Genomic DNA, 15234 nt, shown 5'->3' on the forward strand with positions numbered 1-15234 from the left:
ATACTAGATAGGATGACCACATTTCCTAAAGGCAGGGACGGTTGTTGCTACTCGCCCAAGCCCTGCCTTCCCCCCATGCCCAAGGCTGGCATTGCCGCTTACACACACACATGTTCTTCCGTCCCCCACTTTTTTGACAAAAGTGGGCATTTGTCCCGATTGCTCTTGCCAACTGATCAAAAGAGTCGCGACGGCTGAGATGGGGCTTAAAAAAGAGATTGTGCCAGCCAAACAGGATGTATGGTCGCCCTACCCATGGGCTGCAGCCCCCATCACTCCCCCCACTGGACATATGGCCGATGGAGGTCAACCCCAGCTCTACATGTGTACCTACCACTTAGGGTGCCTGCAATTTGGGGGGCCTGTCATCTGTGATTATTAAGATTTGGGGCACCCATAATTTTGTTCAACAGAACCCCCCGCTCTGGGCACACAGCAGGGGATTGGTCCCTAACTCAGGCGGTCTCAACCTTTTCTGTACTATGACAAGTTTCAGAGTAACAGCCGTGTTAGTCTGTATTCGCAAAAAGAAAAGGAGTACTTGTGGCACCTTAGAGACTAACCAATTTATTTGAGCATAAGCTTTCATGAGCATCCGATGAAGTGAGCTGTAGCTCACGAAAGCTTATGCTCAGATAAATTGGTTAGTCTCTAAGGTGCCACAAGTACTCCTTTTCTTTTCTGTACTGTGTCCCAATGTTAGTGCAGAAAAAAGTTTTGGGACACTCCCCTCCAATCTGGCTGGGCTGAGAACACACTGCCCAACTAATACAGCAGATAGATCTCTATTTGATTGGAAATCCAATGACTGAAACAAGGAATAAAATCCCAGACCTCTAATAAAGTCATCCATGTACAAATGCAGGCCCTGAGCCGGCAAGGAGCTCCTCACACATATGAATGCACAACTCCTTCCCTTACACAGCTCACAGTTTTTTGCTCGGAAGAGTTTATATTCCTCATTGAAACACACAGTCAAAAAATATTTGTTCTTATTTTATTCGTTTGTTTATTATATAGGAAGGAAAACTTAAATGCACAAATACAAAATGGGAAGTAACTCACTACGCAGTAATACTGCAGAAAAGGACCTGGGGGTTATAGTGGATCATAAATTGAACATGAGGCAGAAATGTGGTGCAGCTGCAAAAGAGGTTAATATCATTGGGGGGTGTATTACAGGAGTGTTGTATGAAAGACATGGGAGGTCACTGTCCCACTCTCCTTGGCACTAGTAAGGCCCCTGCTGGAGTACTGTGTCCAGTTCTGGGCACCCACTTTAGGAAAGAAGTGGACAAATTGGAGAGAGTCCAGAGGATAGCAACAAAAAATGACAAAAGGTTTAGAAAACTGACCTATGAGGAAAGGTTAAAAAAACTGGGCATGTGTAGTCTTGAGTAAAGAAAACGTAGGGAGGACCTGATAACAGTCTTCAGATATGTTACGGGCTGTTATAAAGAGAGCAGTGGTCAACTGATCTTCATGTCCATTGAAAAGTAGGACAAGAAGAAATTGGCTTAATCTGCAGCAAGGGAGGTTTAGGTTAGATATTACGAAAAACTTTCTACCTATAAGGAATAGACTTCTCAGGGAGGTTGTGGAATCCCCATCATTGGAGGTTTCTACCCAGAGTAAGAGGGCCCCAAAGAGCTTACAATCTGAATAGACAAGACAGACGAAGGGTTGAAGAAAGGAAATAGATGGAGACTTGAAAAACTGCCTTAAAATAAATCTAAAACGATGAAGTCTTCCTCCATAGGCAGTGTATCCCAGTGGCTAGAGCATTGGACTGGGACTAAGGAGCCCTGGATTCTATTCGCAGCTCTGCCACTGGCCTGCTGGTGACCCTGGCCAAGTCACTTCACCTCTCTGTGCCTGTTTCCTCATTTGTAAAATGGGGATATTGCCCCTGACTTCCTTTGAAAAACGCTTTGAGATCTACTGATGAAAAGTGCTGTATGAGAGCTAGGTATTATTATTATAGGACAGATCTGCAACAGAGCACAGGATACTAAAAGAAAACTATATGCTTCAGGGGTGAGAACAGGGGCACCTGTAGTTTGCAACTACTCTGACACTTGTGGACAGCTTTCTGGGAGCGCAGACACTGCACTCGCATACACATTTGTTATCAATAATCTATGCACACAGCCATATTTTCTAGTGCTCATGTTGTCATTGATAGCTGAGCTGCTTCCTGGTTATATTCCCCAGCAATATTCTGCAGCTGGTCAGAACTGTCCTCATCCTTTGTTTGCAGGGAGAAAGGCCCAGAGCTTCAAGGGTATTTAGGCCCTTAACTCCTATTGATTTAAATAGGAGTTAGGCACTTAAATACCTTTGAGGATCTGGGCCAAAGTGTCCAAAGTCAGAATGAACATGCAACAGGGATTCAGGGATGTGTGTGAAAGGATGCAGGGATTCAGGGATGGGTGTGAAAGGATGCAAACATAGGCGATTTGAAAATGATGAGTATATGGTGCCTTTGGGTAGGATGGGAATTAAAAATTTTCCTTTTCTTGAAAAAAAAATTGGGGGGGAGCAAAATAATTTAAATTTTGTAAAGGAAAAAAACCAGACCCCCAATTTTGAGTTGTCAGGTTTTGTTTTTTCCCCCTTCATTGTTTCCCTTTTCCATTCTGTCACTAAAACAAAGGGGGGAAATGTAAAAGGGGGAGAGAAAAACAAAACCTGAGAAAGTGAAGAATTTTCAATTTTTGGTGAAAACCAAATATTTGGGGTTTTTCAGTATTCAGGGTTGGGGAGGGAAAGAGGGCTGGAAAACTTCCAAAAAATAAAGAGAATCTATTTCTCATTGAAAAAATGTTTTAAGCAGGTCTAACTGACTACTCACTATGGTTAAGTACAGGTTTCAGAGTAGCAGCCGTGTTAGTCTGTATCCGTAAAAAGAAAAGGAGTACTTGTGGCACCTTAGAGACTAACAAATTTATTTGGGCATAAGCTTTCGTGAGCTACAGCTCACTTCATCGGATGCATACAGTGGAAAATATAGTGGGGAGATTTTATATACACAAAGAACATGAAACAATGGGTGTTACCATACAGACTGTAACAAGAGTGATCAGGAAAGGTGAGTGGTTAAGTAGGGCAGTTGCTCTCACTGAAATCACTGTAAATTTTAATACTGACTTCCTTGGAAGCAAGGGTAAGCCCAAGGTTAGCAAGAATTCTTTTCCAAGCCACGGCAACATATGCCTCTTTCTTAAAAGGTGTCTTAACATTTCCATCTGCCTTCAAGAAAGAAAAGCAGAAACATGCTACTGCTATTCCAGTTTGGAAAAGGAGAAAGTGCCTTATAGCGTTAAATACTCTCTCTTTGTGCAGGGTGACTGGTCACTTAAGTCATATGGCAGTGTTTCTGCTTCCTGATTACAGTATTTCAAAACACACAAAGAGCTTTCAGGATGGTCATGTGAATGCTTCATTTGAATGCTCTGTGTTAGTACATATTTGCACAGGAAATATGCCTTATGAACAAAATTTTGCTCACACAAATTATTATTTAACCCTGATATTATCATAATATGCAAAGTCCCCAGTCATGACCAGAGCTCCATAGGCTCTGTCTAAAGACATCCGAAGGGACAGATTTTTTCACATAAAGCAAACAATAGTAGACAACGATGCTAGATACAGTATTTGCTATTCTAGCAAATTTGCAGTTATACAGATAAGTGTTTGCAAACACTTTTACACAGCATTTGCCCAGCTCTAGTACAAATGTCTGTATAGCACATCTAATTTAGTGAAACATCTTGGAGGGAATAGCATGCCACACTGTTTCTTTATTTAGAAAAAAAATTAATGTGTTTAGCCTTGCTGAGAGTGATTTTTAGGGCCAACAGATGTTTAGTGGATTAGATGATGAGATTACAGTCTAACATTCACAATGGTTTTCTCAACTGAGTGTTTGATGTTGTAATTTTCCAGGATATTAAAAAGCATATGACATGTTGCGAGGACAAAGGGCCTTTTATTTAATATGTTTGTTTCTGGCTGTATTTGCTAGTTGGATTAGAAATATCCCTAATGAAATGGTTTTCAGGCCAACACTGGCTCCATATCAGAGAAGCTGTGTTGTGCCTTTTCTAATGGATATTACAGTAGCTCTGGTTGGGGCTCTGTCTTTGTAGTTTCTATGCATTTTTGTAATGTCAGTGCGTTGATTTATTTACCTAGCCATCTATCATGAGCCATATGATAAAGCCAGACCATCAAATACTGGTTAAAAAAACAAACTCTAGCCAACTGTACACTCAGAGGGATTGGGTAGGAGCCTAAAGGCCCACAAGGCAATCTGCTCACCTCAGCAAAAAATCAATTCCCAGCCGATAAGAGACAGAGAAAGAGAAAACAAACAAGCAAAGGAGAAGGACCTCACAGTAAATGATACAGAAAATGTGTTCCTCAAAGTCAGCTAGCAAAGGACTCCATTTCCTTTGACAGGTTTAGAAGCACAGTGCCTGTGTCATTTTGTACAGGCATAAGTAGGCTTGGAAGAATTAGATTTTTATTATTAAATGTTAGTAAATATTTATTTCCCCATCCACCCACAAACTGCAGAAACAATAGTCCCATTGATAATTGAAATATACAGCTAGACAAAGTAAGAATAATATTGCTTGAGAACTTATTAGAGTCAAAATCCAGTGATTTAGACTTTTTTGAACTAGGCTTGTTACAAATGGACTAGTGAACAAATGGTAAAAACAGGTCTGGATTTAAGGACATTTACATTCTATACTTTGGCATGGGATGCTGATCATTCACATTAATGGCTTATAAAGTTTTAACTTTTTGAATCTAATGGTCTACTCTCATTAAATATTTGTCTGTCCCACCCGTAATTTCCCGCAACTGTGAAAATTTAAATCAAGACAAATCTAAAAGACATCAATATCTGTCAAAATGATAAAAAAATTAAAATCAAATTCCGCCAAGCCGAGGCGTAAGTGACATCTTGATGTCCTTGATGGAATTCTAATTTATTTCATTGTTAAACAGCACTATTTAACAGGTGTTTGCCTTGTTTCACAGCTGTGGTTTTCCAGATGAAAATAAAACAGACCAGGTTTGGAACTGAATGGGGTGTGGTGGTAGGTGCGAATCATGCGGAAGCCCTGGAGATGAGAGTAGGAAACAATGGATAGAGCATGGGATGCTATTCATGTACCTTTCACAATCCAACTCACGTGGTTTATATATGACCAAGGAATGTGAGTTTTAAACATGACACATAAATTATAAAATTCTACTGTGAGATATTGAGTCTTAGCTAACAGATAGGAAGGAAACATGGGACAACACTCTCTGATCTACCCAGGCCCAAATCTGAGAACAGAGCAATGGAATGACCCAGCATCAGCCCACTGACAGTTTGCCCAACGAAACATCTAAATAAAGGACAGCTTGGAGAGTCTATCTCTTGTCTGTGGGAGGAGGCATTGTGACTCTAGGTATATGGCATCTGGTTAGTACACAACAGGGTCTTCGTAAACGTAATGATAGAGAGACCATTCGTTCTAAGTCCTCCCTGTCCTTAACGGAGCACGGAGCCCTGAGTTACTTTTCAAAATCACCCCTTTCCTGACTTTTGGATTTATTAGGGTTTATCTCCGCATGGAGTTATTCCTGATGTTCCTGATTAACTCCATGTGTGGACATTCTTATTCTGGAATAAGGATCTGTCTACACTTGACAACTAATTCTGATTAGGGTAGGGTATGAATTTAAAATGCAAAAGATATTCTTGAATAATTCCATGTGCAAACAAGCCCTAAGAGTGCTTTCTTCCTGTTTATCTTAATCCACTTTCATAGTTAATCAGGAATAACTCCATAGGTTATTCCGGAATGAGGTAAGATATGAATTTAAAGTGTAATAGCTATTCTGGAGTAACTCCCCATTTGGACTCTTATTCCAGAGCAAGAGTGTCAACACAGGGAGTTATTCCAGAATAGCTATTCTGGTCAGTTTTCTCATATAGATAAGACATTGGTAAACTCAGAAACAATAACACAACGTAAACCTTCCCACCCAAACTCAGCTGTCCCTGCAGCTTCACGACTGGACTTCATCTGCCTTAGTTTCCTCTAGCCCAAAGAACCACTCCCTCCCTCTTTATATCCTGGTTAAATCCAAATGGGCCTGCCTGCAACCTGACTCAGCAGTAATGTACCATGAATCTTAATGCAAGGTTTACCACCTAAAGCCTAAGGAGATACTACAGAAGAGCCCTACATTCCTGTATAGGGTCTTATACCCAGCTACCTTGTTACAGCTAATGTAATAATATCCTACATGTATATCGCTCCCAAAGTGTATAGATCTCAAAGTGCTTTATCAATTAACCAGTTGCTCTATAAACTACATAAGGATCACTTCATACACTACCGAAAGGCTGTCACATCTAGGATGAAACCTAGCAGCTGTTTAACAGTGCACAATTACATTAAGCAGCGGTTTAGGAAAGTGTGTGAAGAAGAGTTCTTTATCTATTGGAAACTGGAGGGAGAATTTAGGGTGGACGAATAAGTATTTGAACTTGAATGTAGCTATGATGTTAGGGCTAACACCCTTATTATCACAAAAAGTACCAGGGGATTTTTAATGCGCTTGAATGTTCAGGATCCTGGTTTTACTTCTCAACTGAAAGGTGGGTACTTCCCTGTGGGATTCTGAGGCCAATGATGAGGTGAAGAAAGGACACGAGGAACTATTTGCAGGGCTTTTGCATGATTTGCAAAGTAGCCAAGTGTTGTGGCTGATAGGTGGATTAGGTTCAAGCATCTGCAGAATAATCTACAGTAGGTGGCACTAACTGACTATGTTTCCCATCTGCATTGTCACAAAGCCCCAGGTGAGTAAGCAATAGACTCTTCAGTGTGAGTTCAGTCAGAAAGGCAAAGTGAGAGGTGGCTGGGTTTGCCTTTCTCTGCTTAACAAGGTGACACAACTCTAAGATCAACTGTTTAGAAAAGGATCATGTAGCTATTGATCATAGACAGGAATTTTTTAAAGTCCTTGTTATATTTAATTGGAGGGAAAGGAGAATTGACAACACTGGGTACAACAGGTGATACATATTATGTCAGGAAATAAGGCCACAGTCCATGGCTCTTGGCCTCCATCACTCCCAGGTCTGCATATGTTATCCGCCTGTTACCCTTATTTTATAACTGACTTGAATATACTCATAAAAGGTGACAGATACACAGCACTGGAGAGTTGAGGAACTCGGAATCGGGATACAGAATCTTTCATCTCTAGGACATCGGTCTAGATTTGGGCTAGACAGATGTTAACAAAGTCATTCCTTTTTTGATGGCTGTTTGGTGGGTTACATTGCAGGAATTGGTGATCTCATTCCATTCCCTTGAGAATAAGAAATTTCAGCAGGAAGCCAAGGAATTGAAGGGGTGGGATGTTGTCCCTCTAGGTTAAAAAGCCTATTAGAGAAAAGCCTGTACTTGCTACCTGTCACGCTGTACCTGCTCTTTGCATAGAGGAATTCAAGTAGAGGTAGAACAGGACACCTTGCAGTGATTTAGTGAGCTGGTGTTTTTTTGTTTTGTTTTGTGGCAGCCATTATCTCATGCTCCAGCTCATGGCAAGTTTTCATTTGAAAAGAAAAAGTCTCCAACCCTTATGGCTGCAAAAAGAACCTTCCAAATGTGCATTGAGCATAAAGCAATGAACCTAGGCCTTCCTGAACCCGCAGACAGCCTGAAACAACAGCTCTGAGAGTTGTGAACTGCTCCCGTTCATTTCAGTGGGATGTCAACTCTGGAGCCTAACAAGATAAACATCAACATGGTTAATCATTTCCCTGCTGATTGAACCAAGAAAGAAGAGGGACATATATATTATGACAATCTCTGGTGTCACAAGTGAGTGGAACTTGGGTTTTGGACAGAGCTTGGAAGATGATCACTACTTTTTTTTCCCCCTCCGTCTCAGTTCAACCCCTGGATTTATGGATGCAGATTCAGTGTCTTTTACCTGCTTTAAATTCACCAGACATCTCAAACAATAACCGCACATGATTTAACACCAAAAGTGTTGCATTGTTTTCTAATTTGTTCTTGCCTTTTTCTTTTGGGGGAGGGCTGTTTCATTTCTTTGCTAATTACCTTTGTAATTATAATTATTACTTATTAGTTGTACTGCAGTAGCACCCAAAGGTCCTGATTGGGGCCCCAGGGTGCTAGGGACTGTCCAGCACATCATGAAAAGCATCCTTTGCCGCAGGAGCCACCTTACTATTCATATGTTGTACTAAGGCAATTTTAGTGAGCTTTTTACCTTCCCAGTCAGACTCTTGCTCTCGGGGAAGCATCTGCTTCCGGTAATGTAAATATGCTGGCAAGTGGACTAGAAAGCCGAGCATATGGCCACCTCCGCCATGGCGCAGACTTTGTCTCAAGCTCATGGTAATCATTTTAGACACACTCAGGCTTAGTTTCAGAGTAGCAGCCGTGTTAGTCTGTATCCTGGAAGTTGTTAGTGCTCTATTCAGCCAGATACCACTCTGCAAGTACTACATTCACTGTGGACAGAGATCAGGAACAATTTCTAGTACAATAATTGGGAATGGAAACCTATGGGGCTTACCATGTTACAGTAAAAACACTTAAATACTAAAGCCCAAAACATGTGTCATTTCTGTCCTTCTTTTCAGACTATCTATGAGTCCCATATACCATGTATGGAGGAATTTAGCTATGCAACTTCCATTAACACCAAAGGGAGTTAGTTAAGTTGCTTAATTCCCCGCAAGTCACTTTGAAATTAGTTAGACCCCCATTTTCTCAACACCTATGCCATGGCTTTTGGGGTAATTAAGAAAGATTATAAAGTGAAAGTCTTATTCAAGTGACACAAGATCAGTATGTTGCCAGCTGGAAAATTATACATCGTGAACTATGTTCAAGTAAGCAAAAGGGAAAATATATATAACAAAAGCACATGGATTTATACTTCTTTATGAAAATCTTTTGGTAAGCATGGCTTATGCCACTTATGGCATCTTTACTTTGGAAAGATGACATGCAGTGGTTCTTCTGTCTGTGCTCAGGATCTGAGTACAATGTTCCTCTAAACCCTGTGGCCAAAATTTTAAAATATGCTGGAGATTTTGGGTGCCCAGGTTGACACAAACGTAAAGAAGCCTGATACTCAAAAAGTCCTAAGCAGCTGACCCCTTTTAAGTGCCTCCAGTTGATCACCCAAACACTGAAGGCTCTAGAATCACTAGTCACTTATTAAAATCTTGATCTGTGGTTCTTGGAGCATTGTCTTTGGGTGTTACATAAAGGCCTATTTAGATTTAACACTTAGAACAGTGCCTTGCCTATAAGGCGGTAGTCAAAGTATTCATTTTAAGACCGGGGAGGGTTCAATATTCATTGATGTCAATGGAAGTTGGATTAGGCGCTAGATAAAACTGCACAGAAGAACTTCATCAAACTCCAGAACACATACGTGAATAATAACAGAAGATGACATAAAATATGGCGTGGTTCGCTTCTAAAAAGTGACTATGCAAAAATGGCAACCTCTTGCCCAACCCCTGTGTGTATCTGTTGTCATTTCTGTCATTACTGACTAAAATAAGATTTGACTACTGTCAACTGCTGCTGGCACTGAAAAATTGATACAGCTACAGAGAAAGCTCACACATCTTTGACATAATTTTTACTAAGTTCGGATTGTAGAAATTGTTGGTGATGCATGAGCCAGAAAAACCAAGGTCAACTTTCAGGTCACAAGTTGAGTTTCCAGGGCTGGCAGCTACTAAAAAAATATCTTTTTTTACCTGGAAGTTGAGCATATTCTATCTGGGAGTCATAGATATAGGACCTCAGAATGCTATTTGTTCAGAGTAATTTCTCAGAATGGAAACACGCTTTGATGCACTGGTTTGTGCAACAGCTGACAACTCTCTCCATTTCTTAATTTTAATTTTGAAATACATGTTCAGTGCCATCTTCTCCCTGTCTCCCACCCCCCTTAAAAAAGAAAAATTAGTTTTCTAGGCATTGTGACATTCCCCAGGGTACAATCTGGACTGCTGCACAGCTGTGTCCCCTCAATTTTCCAAACTGGGGTGCCTTTCACACTGCTTCACTGTGAAAGCAACCACTCCTGGCCTGCTCACACACAGCCTCTAGCATGTAAATTACTCCCAGCTGAGTAATATGAGTGCTTTTAGCCAGCCATTCCTGAATTATATTGCAGAGTGACACCAGTAAATTCCCAGTCGCAGACTTGTCCCCAGACATGTGCATCTTGTACTGCCTAGTACCCTCCTGGACAATACAAGCTTATATAAAAGCTCATACAGAACGCCACTAGCCATCACCTTCAGCCCCCAACTAAAACCTCTCCGATGCATCATCAAGGATCTACAACCTGTCCTGAAGGATGACCCAGGACTCTCTCAGATCTTGGGAGACAGGCCAGGCCCTGCTTACAGACAGCCCCCCAACCTGAAGCAAATACTCACCAGCAACCACACACCACACAACAGAACCACTAACCCAGGAACCTGTCCTTGCAAGAAAGCCCGTTGCCAACTGTGCCCACATATCTATTCAGGGGACCACCATCATAGGGCCTAATCACATCAGCCACACTATCAGAGGCTCGTTTACCTGCACATCTACCAATGTGATATATGCCATCATGTGCCAGCAATGCCCCTCTGCCATGTACATTGGTCCAAATGGACAGTCCCTACGTAAAAGAATAAATGGACACAAATCACACGTGAAGAATTATAACATTCAAAAACCAGTCGGAGAACACTTCAATCTCTCTGGTCACGCGATTACAGACATGAAAGTTGCTATATTACAACAAAAAAACTTCAAAAACAGACTCCAACGAGAGACTGCTGAATTGGAATTAATTTGCAAACCGGATACAATTAATTTAGGCTTGAATAGAGACTGGGAGTGGATGGGTCATTACACAAAGTAAAACTATTTCCCCATGTTTATTCCCTCCCTCCACCCCCCACTGTTCCTCAGACATTCTTGTCAACTGCTGGAAATGGCCCACCTTGATTATCCTTACAAAAGGTCCCCTCCTCTCCCCCCCCACCGCCCCGGCTCGCCTGCTGGTAATAGCTCACCTTAAGTGATCACTCTCTGCTTTTGAAACCACAGAGTTCCTTTTGTCTTTTCAACGTTCTTGCTTAAAATGGGCATTTAAATATTCATGACCAGGGATCCCTTACCTTTGAGTTCATTGTGTCACAGCTTTATTTTCTGATATATTATTTTTAAAACTTTATATTTGTGGCCTTTTTCATTGTCCTTCTCTTTATTTCTACTATAGAGCCAAAATATGACTTTTGACTAAAAACCCCTTTTCCATGATTCCCTGACTCAATCTTTGAGCACAAGATTGAAACATTCTGTGGACTCGTGAAACAAACAAAACCAGACAGCATGCCATATCAAGACACTGAGCCAAATTCATTGTGGGTGTAATGCCACTGAAGCCAGTGGGGTTGCACCAGGGATGAAATTGCACAGATGTCTGCTAGATCAGTCAATGTTTGCTCTCCCCTCCAAGACCAAAAAACAGAACAAACATTACACAATATCCAGGCGTGGGGGGCGGGGGGGAATAGCAGAAGTTTGCAATTGTTGAATAAGCTCTGCTACTCTCATGTAAATACATCTGGTAGCAGAGAAACAGACTTCAAAGGACATATAAGTTTCATAGTTATTAGACTCACAGTTCAAAGAAAAAAATGAGCAGCTGGTTTAAGCCATCTGGTAGGGGACATAAAATGGTCTCTTTCTTCCCCAGTCAATCTATGAAATTGTCATTAATTGTGTGAACATCTTCCAGTATCAACTGCTATAATATTGTTAAAAATGAAAGTCTTAATAAATCATCAAAACTCCTTTCTCAGGAGAGCAAAGCTTTTACAATCCAAAGCCTGTGGGTTCTTTGCACATGTATCACACTGGGCTATCATTAACATTTTAGCTTGGGATTTTCAAAGAAGCCTAAATCAATGGGATGTCTAATTCCCATCAGCTTCCTTGAAAATCCTCCCACCCATAGATTTGAGTACAGATTAGGTAGGCAATTACTTATGCCATGGCTGAGTCTCCTGCACTGATTCCATACTGCATAAAGGAACACTTTTTGACTGAAAAAATCATATATAATGATAATATTCTTACCTGGGTTATTACACCTCAGATGAAAAAAAGGATGTATTCATTATTATTTGTATTAACAGTAGCACCTATAAGCCTCAACCAAAATCAGGGTCCCATTGGGCTAGGAACTCAGAGACAGAGTTTACAATCTGAAAAGACAAGACAGGCAAAGGAAATAGTGAATCCTTCACTGAGCCAGGAGACAAGGGTTGAAATCCTGGCCCCCTTGAAGTCACAGGCAAAACTCTCATCAATAGAGCTGGGATTTTGCCCTTGGAGTCTAGACACACAGGTTCTACTCCTGGTTCTGCCACTGACACACTGTGCGCAAGTCACTTAGACCTACGCTTGCAAGAGTGGCTTCTCATTTTGAGCCCCTCCATTTTGGGAGTTCCCCCCTGAAAGCAGCTGAGATTTTCAGAGCTGTCACACACACTTTGGCTTTTGCGGGGTTTTTTGGTCAAGAGATCAAATTCTCTTTGATAAAAAGTATCGGACCGGCAGACAGACCCCTCTGTACTCTTTGCAAAACTCCTTCACCAGCTCATAAGAATAGCCCTAGGTACAGTACACTGCAATAATCTACCCTTGATGTAGCCTCTTGATTCAGTGGGTGTACTAGACCAAGCTGCTAACGGGGCAGGAGCACCCTCCGACCCAGCACCACAGCCCTAATCCAAGTCCGGTGAGGAGGGCTATGACGGACAGGCCAAACCTGACTGGTGGTGCAACCCTGTGCAGCAGGTTGCAATACTACTCACTCAGATTTGGCCCACTCTGGGCGTTGTGACCTAGGACACAGGGTCGCAGTGCCACTCAGGTTTGGCCCAGCCACCCATCCACCATGACGGGCCAAACCTGAGTGGCGCTGAGTCCCTGGGTGCCAGGTCGTAATGCCCAGAGCAGGGAGCCAGCCCTGTGGGACAAGGGCTGCTGCTGCAGGGTGAGTGCAGGGCTGATTGGCTGGCTCTCCAACGCTCCCAGCACCAGGGCTCCTCTCCACAGCAGGCCAGGAGAAGTGTATGTTTGTCTGGTTTTGTACCCGTGGTTTCATGATTTCTGTGGGTGCCACTGACCCCCTGAAGTTCGAACTCACACAAAAGCCATCGTTGCTGTGGTTCAGCATGATGAGGTCTTCATTAGAGAGGAAGGTTCATTGTCTCTGATTAACCCACGTTAACACAGTGTGGCTCTTTGTCCTCTTCTAGTGTGTAGACCTGCACTGAGTACATGCCATAGCTGTCACCCACATATCTAGAAGCAGCCATGGGTCCAACAACACTCCCAAGAAAGATGCAGACCAATAATGGCAAAGGCCAGGGAAACGACTTCAGCACAGATCACACCCTCAGCCAGATACCCGCCCTTGTCTCTCAGCATCACCGCACAGGATGAAATGTGCTCTGTAATGCCAAGTTATTATTGGACCAGATCCTGCAGTCCTGACTCAGGCAAGCTGATTTCAAATGAGAGTTTTCCCTTGAGGAAGGACAGTAAGATTCAATCCATTAACATTGTTATTATTTCAAATAACGTACACATAATAACTAACGGCGAGGAATTTTCAGCCAAATCAATGGCTTTACAACTGCCTGGGGGCAAAATAAATATGTGTCATTATGATGTCTGGGGCTGAACCACAGAACAAGAGGGGCGTTTTCACACCAATGGCATGTTAAGAATCCTTGTTGATGTCATCTTTAAGTTCAGAATACTTCTGACCTGAGCCCAGGCCTGCCAGCACCCCCATGCACATGCTGGAATTGGATACAGTCCCCTGAATCTTAGCAGATGTCAAATTGGAGAAAAATTCAACTCTGATACGTAAGAGCGGATAATTCCAGTCTGAGACATCCATATCCCAGAGACTCGGATAGTCTCTTGAGACTGAATGTTCCAGTTGAATATATTGAAGAGTTCCTTGAAATTTGGTTAGGTGATTTGATAATATGGGAAGGGTGCCAGCTGCCAGGGGGAGTTAAACTAACATGTGACTATGATACACTGCTCTTGTGTATCAATGCCATGTGTTCATTTTGACAAAATTACGACCAGGGATCATTTCTATCTGTCTTCTTGCATTTCATATTTTTCAGCCATGTCCGTCCCTATAAAAGAGGGATGTGGAGAGAATTCAACTTCATCACATCTATCTTTGCAAGACCTCGATAAAGAGAATTGCTAAGGGGAAAAATTCAAATCCGACTCCTTTTTAGTCCAGGGATCTCCTGGCCATACATACTTAACCATTTCATCAAGTCGTCCTTCAGTTCTTTATTGCTGAAGACTTTCCAAATTTACTATTGTCTCATCTGGTTGTATCAGTCTTAGCTTGAGACAAGTAGATGGAATACTCTGACCCAGAAAAGCTCTGACTTTCTGATATGACTGTATGTCTGAAGAAGTTAACGTAGATATATTAATAACACTTTTCACTTACCTAGTGCCTTCCATTGGAGGAGTTCACACCGTATAACATCCATTAGTGAATTTATTTCACTAGTCCTTTATGATCTATTATCACCATCAGTTTGCAGATGGGAAAAAACAAGGCACAATGATTTTTAAGTGATTTGCCCAAGATCACATGGCAATTCAGTGGCGGAGATGAAAACAGAACCTGATCTCTCAATTCCCAATCCTGTGCTTTGGCCAGAAGTCCATCCTTCTCCTGTTCTAATGTCATTAACACACTATTACTCTTCCAAGTTTCCGAATGTTCCACCATGTGTCAAATTCAAAGGAAAACCAGTATTAAATTCCCAATCAGAACACATTGTATAAGGGGTGGCCAACAGGGCAGGCAGCTGGCCAAGGCTCCAATCAGGATGGAACACTGCATGCTGGGAATGTACTCTCCACAGAGTTCTTCAGTGCAGCCCATGGTCATGCTGGTGGAGCGTGCAGGTCCCAGAATGCAATGCTCCATCTTGATCAGAATCTATCAGTACAAATTTTGCACATCTCTAATCCCTACCAAAACTAAGGATTCTGCAGCTCCACGACTGGTGGCTACAGTGGAGATGTT

The sequence above is a fragment of the Natator depressus genome, chromosome 17 (assembly GCF_965152275.1).
Source record: "Natator depressus isolate rNatDep1 chromosome 17, rNatDep2.hap1, whole genome shotgun sequence".
Taxonomy (NCBI): Eukaryota; Metazoa; Chordata; order Testudines; family Cheloniidae; genus Natator; species Natator depressus.